Here is a 9,509-nt window from a genome sequence, read left to right on the forward strand (position 1 = left end):
AGATGGGTTTGTAGTGAGGTTGAAGAGTACATTAAATGCTAATATATTAGGTTGAGATATATGTTTTGGAAGGAGATTTAAACTTAAAAATTAAAGATCTTATAGTAAGAGCAATTATAGAATGTAGCTCTTTAAATGAGTTAATCAATAGAATAGAATTGAAGACCACTGGAATTTGAAAGTCTTGAGAGTTCAGAATGGATCATTCAGAGGATACTGAAGTTACCCACAATCTTTTGAAGTACTAAGGGGAGAAAGGGACTCTAAAGGCCACGCCAAAGACTTCTAAAAATGAAACTAAGCATAACTTTTGAAAGAATGACACTGTGTTTCCCTGGGGGCGGATAAGGAACAGTCATAAGCTACGTGCTGTCAGTTCAATATTCCATAAACACTAATGAGAACCAAGGTAAAGCATACATTTGCTAATGCTAAAATCCACAAGAGACCAAACTATCTACCAACAGTAAAGAAGCGGGGTGGGCATTAGAGGAAGGTTAGGCTTCAATAAAAAGTTGGAAATAAAATGATGCCCCAATGAACATAAATAAAGAGTTAAAAGTAACATAAGAGTTTGAGGCCTTAACAAAAGGACAAAGCAAGGAAGATGAAGTAGTCATCTAAAGGGAATCCAGACGGAGGGAGACTAAGTGGAGAGTTTTCATTTTGAACTTTGATTAATTATGAAGACAACAGAAAAAGAAACAGAGAAAAAGGATAAGGATTAAACCTGCTTCAAAGTACAAAAAGTAATTCCTTTCAGTCTACAAATTTTCATTCTCAACTATTCCTAAAGGTGGATGAGTCATTTGACATTCTTGTCAAAAGAAAAACAAAATAAAATATTCAATTCCAGAAGAGATTCCCATCACAATAAGTAAAATAAAGTTTCCAAAGTGAAATACATTTTGGAAGTCCTGCATACCACACTCTTTTGGGATTATCTTAATGCCCATTTGTTTTATAAAATGTTTGATTAGACAGGCGGGGTGGTGCACTTGTAGTACCAGCTACTCCAGAGGCTGAGGCAGAGGGATGGCTTGAGTCAAGGAATTCCAGCCTGCAGTGAGCTGATTGAGTCACCGTGCTCCATCCTGGGGACAAAGCAAGATCTTGTCTTTAAAAAAATAAAATATTTAAGATATTCCCCAGTTTTGCAAAAATCTTTATTTAACATTTCTTAAATGTATATGAACTCAGCCATTTGGAAAGAAAAGGGACTAGTGTGATCCTAAATCACAGGTTCCTTGGAAAAAAAGGGCAAAAGCCAAGGGGCAATAATTAAATGATTTTAAAAGACCCTTTAATGATTTATAACTAATGAATCATAGGTCTGTAAAGAGAGAACCGTTTGAAATTGAATAGATGAACAAAGGAAGGATCATTGTCTATAGACCATGGGTTCCTTGAAGACAGAAACCACTTGTTTGATACTTCGTAGCTCTGTCAGCACATGGTAAATACCTGATAATGTATTTTGACTGATTGAATGATATTTTATCAATATTTGGTATTTAATTATATTTGCTCAATTTATGTAATGTTGAAAGGTGTTTAAGGGTCAATAAAAGAGCTCCTCCACAACTCTAGCTGACAGCAGTACATATAACAAGCAATTTAAAGCTTGTAAAACAATAGCCACTCAAAATTCAATGAACATTTCTTAAGGGATATGCAACACAAGCATTTACATCTCTAAAGGAGATAAATGATTACTTGAGCTTTTTGACAACTGTCCAAGTACTAATCTCCTTGTTCTATACTAAGAGTTTAGAACGTATTTAAATTAGAAAGATGTTATAAATAGACACTCAACTGTTTTTTATTTATTTATTTTTGCATTTGAGAAGGAAAAAAGAATCAGACACTGATTTAAAAGTCATCTTATATCAAAAGTAAATATTAGGCACTTCCATCATGTAACAACTTTGATTTTAGAGGTCTTTTTAGTGACAAATATAAATGCAATTTTTAAACGGTGAGTACCCGGTATACATTGTTAGAAAGGAAAATGCTTGCATGCATATAAGTCCTCTCTGATGAAGAAAAGCTACTAGCTTTAAGCCGACCCACTTTTCTCTATCCTGCACCAGGTATAATACAAGCAAGCTAAAGAGGATTAAAAAAAAAAAAAAAAGTATCTTTCAATATAAAACAGGAAAGGAAATGCACTGTACCTAAACTCCAATGGGATTTTCCTTTTGTCAAAGGCTGCCCTTCTATAACCTGTTCTGAGTTTATAAAGCATACTAATCTCACTGTGACTCTTATTATACCTCTTTGGTTGTTAATTTTAAATAATCTGTACCAAGGCAAGTTTACCAAAGTACATAAAGGGAACATATTTCTGTGACCATTGGAGAGTAAGCAAACAAAACTTTTGTTGGACTAAGAAAAGCAGTTTTACCTGCAATTCTGACAATTCATTTTATTAACTGATTGGTCAATAATTGTTTTGAGTTTATAGGGTAATAATTTTCGCTGTTGGAGGACACATTTCAGCTAACTATTAGAGGTTAAATTCAGCGAACGGAAGGATACTGATTAACTGTGGCTTAAGAAATTGACCAGACCCCTGCAAGTTCTTTTGTCTATTGTCTATAAATCAGAAGGATGCTCTTTAAGGCATTTCCACCAGGATACATGTTGGCACAAAACTTAGACAAGCAGTGCTCACAATCAGAAGACTATAATGATAACAGATAAAGGTTATTGTTCTGTTTATATGAGAATGGAGTCAGGTTGGATAATTTTCAAAATTTAAGGATATATGGCGAGTTGGTGGGTATTGAGAAAAAAATTGTTTCATCTTATGAATTTCAAATTGAATTTATTTAGCACCAATTGCTTAATTGCAACGCAAGTTGCTTAAGGTGTAGTCTAGTTTATTTGAATACTGTCTTTCATCTCCTTGAATTAGTGCAGTAACAGTCCAGTCCAGGACTCCTATTGGTCCAATATGATAATTTAAACTCAGTTTAAAATTGCTTTTATTTTACTCCTGAAATATGCATAATGTAATGGAAATGTTTGAGATCAAGATTCCTGTGGGTTGATAGGAATCCTGTTGTTTCCCTCATTTTTCATCCAATTATGTCCATATTTTGTATTCTTGGCAATTGTATGAACTAAGATGTCCTTAGGTCAAAAGGGCACGTAATTATAACTTGCTCCCTGCCTCCTTAGATTTGAAGTTAATGCACTATTTTATATTAAGCAATAATTTGTTCCTAAATTAGCCACATAACCCAAACTTAATCTCTGGGTTCCAAAAATGAAATACCTTGTTGTTCTAACATGTGGATAATCTCCACTTTGTACATCTCTGCTCTATAGCCTAGGGAACTCTTACAAATATATGTTCAGAAACGTTTTGTGGGAAAGCTTAGCCATATAGTAACTCATATCACACAAAGCCCAGGATGCTAGGAACTTTAAAAAAAAAATTGAACTCTCCATATCCAGTATCCAGAACAGCACCTAGCTTATAGTTGGAGCTCAGTAAATGCTTTTTGAATGAATACACCTATCAGCTTTTTCTCCATAAATTCTCTGTTGACCTCTAACACATGCTGGCAACCTCTCCCTCCCCTACAAAAACATTCTAAGGAAACAAACTCACCATTGTTTATTCATTGTCACTTTCTCATACACATTTTCTTTTGCATTACATTAATAATGCATACAATTTGAGATATTTTCAGAGTACCAAACACTATACTAATTATATTAATTTTAAGCATGGTAAGATGATCAAATTTACTATTATTGAACTACATGGAATTTCCTTGGAAAACCTAGTTCCACAAAATATTTTAATCTGATTCTGCAAAAACTGTCTAAGACATATTTTGCAGCATATCCATATCGGTTTATTATAATTTTAAAAATCTATAATTAGGCAAATGTATTGCTAGATATGTAAGCATTATGCAAGTAGAAAAAGATACACTAAATCACTGAAAATGTTGGTGGTATACTATTGGAGTAATTTGGGGAAAATACTAATGTTGCTTTCACCATCACTTAACTGGACATTTTGATAAACAACAACAACAACAACAACAAAAACAGCAAGTCAGTAAGTCAGTAAACCATTCAGTGATAATCCTCATTGGTAGTAAAAAATATCAAACTCTTATAAAAAACACAAATTTTTAAATCACTCTCAATATAGCTGCAGAATTGAAGAAACTGTGTTTTTTCAATAGATTGTTTCAGTATCTACAATTCAGAAATAATTATTTCTTTTCTTAAATTAATGGGATAGTAATTCCAACAACAGTTTTTCTGCATTTTCTCATTTTTAAATATATCAGTGAAATTTTAACTTATCATAATGAGCATCCCAAATAGATAAAACTTCATGGCCAGCAGAGTTAGTACTGTTTTAATAAGGCATCTGACAAATAAATATAATTGTAGCTGGTGCCTTCTTGATGTCTAGGATCTCTGCCTGGTATACCAATGATGTCTGTGAGGGGAAAACAAAATTTTACATTTATAAATGCCTTTTTTTTCTCTTTTCTTTCAGGAAGAAACTGGTTTTCCTCTCAAACTAATACATGCGATTATTAAAGGTAAAAACATAAAAAAATCAAATAAAAAAGGAATTTACCTTTTAAAAAGAAGCTCATATGTTAATGAACTTGAAGTATTTTAATGAAATATCAGAAAGATCCTGACATCGTAGTTTTACAATATACAAGAGCAAACAAGAGATGTAGATTATGTTTAGTGTTTCACTATCTCAGTAGAAGTTTGTGGGTGCCTATCTTAACTGAGGTCTCTTACTGGGGCAATGGAACAAGAACTATGACTACATTGCTGCATTCCAATGTTAAAATGTACATCATCAGAAATGTAGCGTGTGTGTGTGTGTGTTTTGTTTTTTTTAAATGTACAAAGGTTATCTGATGGCTGTTTTCGATCAGCTTCTAACCTCAAGAAAAACTATTTTTCACTAGAAGCAAGTACTGCTATGTATGTCCAGTCTCATCCCTCTACATTTCTTTTGGTCCCCTAGAGTTCTTTTAGTTGAAAGAAGCTTTGACTCTGAAACAGGGCAATTATATAATCATGCAAGATTTCATACTATAGCAGTACACTGCACTGAATTTCCCATCCCTGAAGCCCACTTGGAAATGGCTGGAAATATGGACCCAGCTATTGAATCACACATTAATGTATCAGCACACAGGAAACTAACCAAAAAAAAGAGTTTAACAGGGTAAATTGAATATCTACTACAACTGTGAATTCATGAACGTGTTCTAAAATTTCTATGAACAAAAAATTTTATATGGCTTTTAACATTATAAATTTTCAACCAGAAAGGAACTTCTATCTTTCCTTAACTCTTGAGGAAGTCTCTCAGATTTTATTTCAATCAGTTCTTGGCACCTAGTAGGTGCTGAATAAATGTTTATTGAATACATACATAAAATGTTAAATAATTTGTGGGGAGAAATCATATTATGAAACTCACGAATATAAAGGCATTTAATCTAAACAAGACTTTGATCTAATACAAAGTTTACTTCTTTAGCATACCATGCACTTGGTAGACATATGAGGTGTGCCTTTTTTTTTTTTTTTTTTTTTGAGATGGAGTCTCGCTCTGTCCCCCGCGCTCAGGAGTGCAGTGGCGTGATCTCGGCTCACTGCAAGCTCCGCCTCCCGGGATCAGCCATTCCCCTTCCTCAGCCTCCTGAGTAGCTGGGACTACAGGCGCCCGCCACCACGCCCGGCTAATTTTTTATATTTTTACTAGGGACAGGGTTTCATCGTGGTCTCAATCGATCTCCTGACCTTGGGATCCCTCCGCCTCGGCCTCCCAAAGTGCTGGGATTACAGGCGTGAGCCACTGCACCTGGCTGAGGTGTGCTTTTTATATATAAAATGTTTGATTATAATCCGATGATTCAAAATAGAATTTTTATATTATGTTAAATTTCATCCACATTTTACATAAGCAATTGAAATATTAACCTGATAGATGAAATTATTTGTTAAGTATTACAATTTTATACGATTGTCCTAAAGGTGAAAATGTGATCATACATAAAATATGTTTAAAAACTAGTGATAGTAATACTTTACATTTTAAAATATTGCACAGTTTATATAGTGCAATTGTGTAATATCTAAATTGATCCTCATAGGAACTTTGGAATTAAGTATAAACAGTCTCTTTTAATCAGAAAAAATAAATACCATAGTAGCTTGGAGCATGGGTTCTGGGGCCAGGCTTATCGAAATTCTCCCATTTACTGTGCTGCTTCAAGCAAATGTCTCAACAATCCCCAAATGAATATTAACAACCTCACAATGATCTAGTAGCATTAGAAGAAGTAATATATAAGTGCTTTGCCTGGTGCCCTTTGTTCAGCAAATGTACAATAATGATTTCATTATTAGCCTCAGTCTTTATAGTGATATTGTTATTAATGACAGATTGGGCTGTCAGTTAAGTGACTGGTTAGGAAGCAACAGCATTAGAACAGAGGCAGAGTTCAAACACGGGTGGTTTGACTTCACAGGTTTATTCCTAGATCGACACTATACCAGTTCAGTTAAGTGGAAAACAGATCAAATGTAAATATTTGCTATCTGAAGGAACCCTTTCAGATTAGTTTTACAAAACAAAAAAGTAAATTTGAATATTTAAAGCTTTTCTTCTATTATAACTTAGGGTTTACACATATTGAGATTTCTTAAAATAAACTTTTATGCCTTTATTATTGGTGCTAGAAAAGCTATTCTTCGGTGAAAGCTAGATTCTAACTTTTTCAGCTTAAAAAGCAATTTTGTTGAAATGGTACCTAATTACTCTATTCTCAAAGGAAGAATGACCTTTCAAACGTGTGTTTGTCAGCCTCTTGCTCAAGAACATTAATGTTCCTCCTGAACTCAGAAAAATACTGTTATTGAGTGAGAAATAGAGCTTAAAAACAACGTTAACAGACTTTTGTAAGAAGTACAGAAAGAAGAGAATGCACAAAGTAGAAAAGAAGTCCAATAAGTGAATAAATAAAGTGAACCAAATTAATATATTCACTCAACAAATAGCTTACACATAAGTAGCTTTTAGAGGGAATAGTGAACCTAACCCTCAAATGGTTTACCATGCTAAACCATTTGTCATGCTGTTACCATATCTAACAGCCATTAGATATAAAGGATCACTAAAGAAAAGAGTAAAAGGAGATGAGGTAAATTTACACAGGCATAAGAATTATAGGATGCACGGGTCTGAATTAAAGGTTGCCAGTGTTAGAGTAGGTAGGCAGCCGTGAGCAAGGCAAGAGAGCCCTGATACACCCCCAGCAATGTCAGGCAACCATCAGAAGATGGTCAGGCAGTTATCACACTGCCTCTCTAAAATAACGGTTGCAGACTGTGCCAAAAAAAAAAAAAAAAAAAAGGCAGCCTCTCAGATAGAAAACACCTGAAGATGGTGGTGATTATAAGGTCCTCTGAGCTGACGGCACCATGGTCAAGCCATTGTGACATTCCCCCACCCTTGTGATAATGTACTTTGTGATATTCTCATCCTTGTGAATGTACTTTGTAACATTCTCCCAGTCCTTGAGAATGGACTTTGTAACATCGATCCCCTGACCACAAAAAATTGCTCCTGACTCCACCAACTATCCCAAACCTATAAGAACCAATGATAATCCCATCACCCTTTGCTGACTCCTTTCTCAGACTCAGCCTACTTGCACCCAAGTGAATAAACAGCCTTGTTGCTCACACTAAGCCTGTTCAGGTGGTTTCTTAAACAGAAGCGCCTAATGGTGATCAGCAGCTTCCCAATAAGATCTCAGCAGTTGGACGAGTGGGCTCAAGCATGCACACTAAGAGGCAAAATGGCAGGGTTTAAGTGGTATCTGACCTTCCTCTAGGAACACTCAACTGGTAAGAGATAAACAGCTCTTGTGAGCACGCGTACAACTTCAGTAAACACACTGCACTTATGGCCCCTACCAAGTGCTGGCAGGCCACCGAGTATGTGAACAACCCACTCCAAAGGAAGAACATGGAGAAAAGAAATGCAAACCTCAGAACAATGCCAATGTAAAAAAAAAAAAACCCAAGACAAGGGTCAGATGGAATACTCGGATCTCTCAGGTCACCCACTTGGCCCTCTTCCAAGTGTATTTCTTTTTGTTCCTGCTCTAAAATTTTATTATAAACTTTCACTCCCGCTCCAAAACTTGCCTCAGTCTCCATCTTATGCCCCTCAGCAGAATTATTTCCATGGAGGCAAGAATTGAGTTGCTACAGGAGTTACTAAAGATTTTGAGCAAGCAAGTAACAATCTGAGTGGTGCAGTGGAAGATACCCTGCAAATGTGCTTAATCACCCAATATATGTTTTCTATTCCCTGTCCCCTTCTTGTTTACACATGCAAGCACACTTCACATACTCATATGAAGATAAGTATTGAAAATCCTCTGATTTCAGGAAACAGGTGGGCATGAGTTCAGTTATGGTTGTCAAACAAGATGCGATGTTGGCTGGGAAGCTTGTGGGAAGATTTCAGAGAAAAGGCAATAGTAATGTGAAGAGATAGATTCCCTCTGCTCTGACTTCTCCCCTTGTTAACCATTTTCCCATATGCCCCAAGAATACTCTCTGCTGATGCTTGCAGCTACAGCATTCACCCTGAGACAACTTTGTGAAAATATCTTGCTTTTATTATTATTTACGCATTGCTCTAGTATATTCACTTTGGAAACAAAAGACGTCATTCTATTTATAGCATTCTATTTCTACTACTGGTATTTTCATTTACAAAAATACAGTGATTCTTGATAGCTGAAAATTTCAGCTCCTAGAAAACGGAGGATTTCTATGCATGATGCTAACTTCATTATGGAACTGCTATTGGCTGAAGATTCATTTGAAAAATCCAACTTTTCCACAAGAGATGATTCTGATGATTCAGGTAATTCTGATGTTTGTTCTGTTTAGAAATAAATCTAAGAGCAGTTTTTGTATTGCATTTTCATACTGAAAATCAGTCAGATTTTCTTCCGCCTCAAAGAGTGTGTTTATGTAAAAATTAAATGAGTGCTAATGGTGAGCTGTCCCCTTTTGTTTTTCTAAATGAGAAAAGAGTGAAACCAAAATAGGCAACTATCTAGGTTGAGAATCTATGAATATATGAGAATATTATTAATCCCTGTTTAAGCCACCCTTAATCAGTTTCTCTAATCCTTATGTTTGAAATTGTTTGTAACTATTGCATACTCCATAACTGCTATGTTTTATAGGTTATTGGGGGCACAGAGAATGATTCTCCAAATTACAGTGTTTTGGCCTGCTGAGCATTTTGAATTAAATTAAGTTGGAAGGCCCTAAATCTTCCTCAGATACAAGTACTTTTTAATCTCTTGTTTTTCTTCCCCACCTCCACCAAAGCCCTGAAAGGAACTTGGGAATTTCCTTATCTGACCAGAAAAGTCCTTTCCATAGAGATGCAATTGTCTTAAAACCCG

The 9,509-nt window shown here is 35.2% G+C and overlaps 1 long non-coding RNA gene across 1 annotated transcript; it reads left to right on the forward strand.

Moving 5' to 3' along the window:
• The first annotated feature begins 212 nt into the window (after positions 1 to 212).
• Positions 213 to 4,609, forward strand: LOC117098574. The gene is made up of 3 exons (XR_004443472.1): positions 213 to 409; positions 1,332 to 1,456; positions 4,535 to 4,609. It is a non-coding gene; the product is annotated as an uncharacterized LOC117098574 (long non-coding RNA).
• Positions 4,610 to 9,509: the final 4,900 nt, after the last annotated feature.

The sequence above is a fragment of the Trachypithecus francoisi genome, unplaced genomic scaffold (genome assembly GCF_009764315.1).
Source record: "Trachypithecus francoisi isolate TF-2019V2 unplaced genomic scaffold, Tfra_2.0 Lachesis_group16, whole genome shotgun sequence".
Taxonomy (NCBI): Eukaryota; Metazoa; Chordata; class Mammalia; order Primates; family Cercopithecidae; genus Trachypithecus; species Trachypithecus francoisi.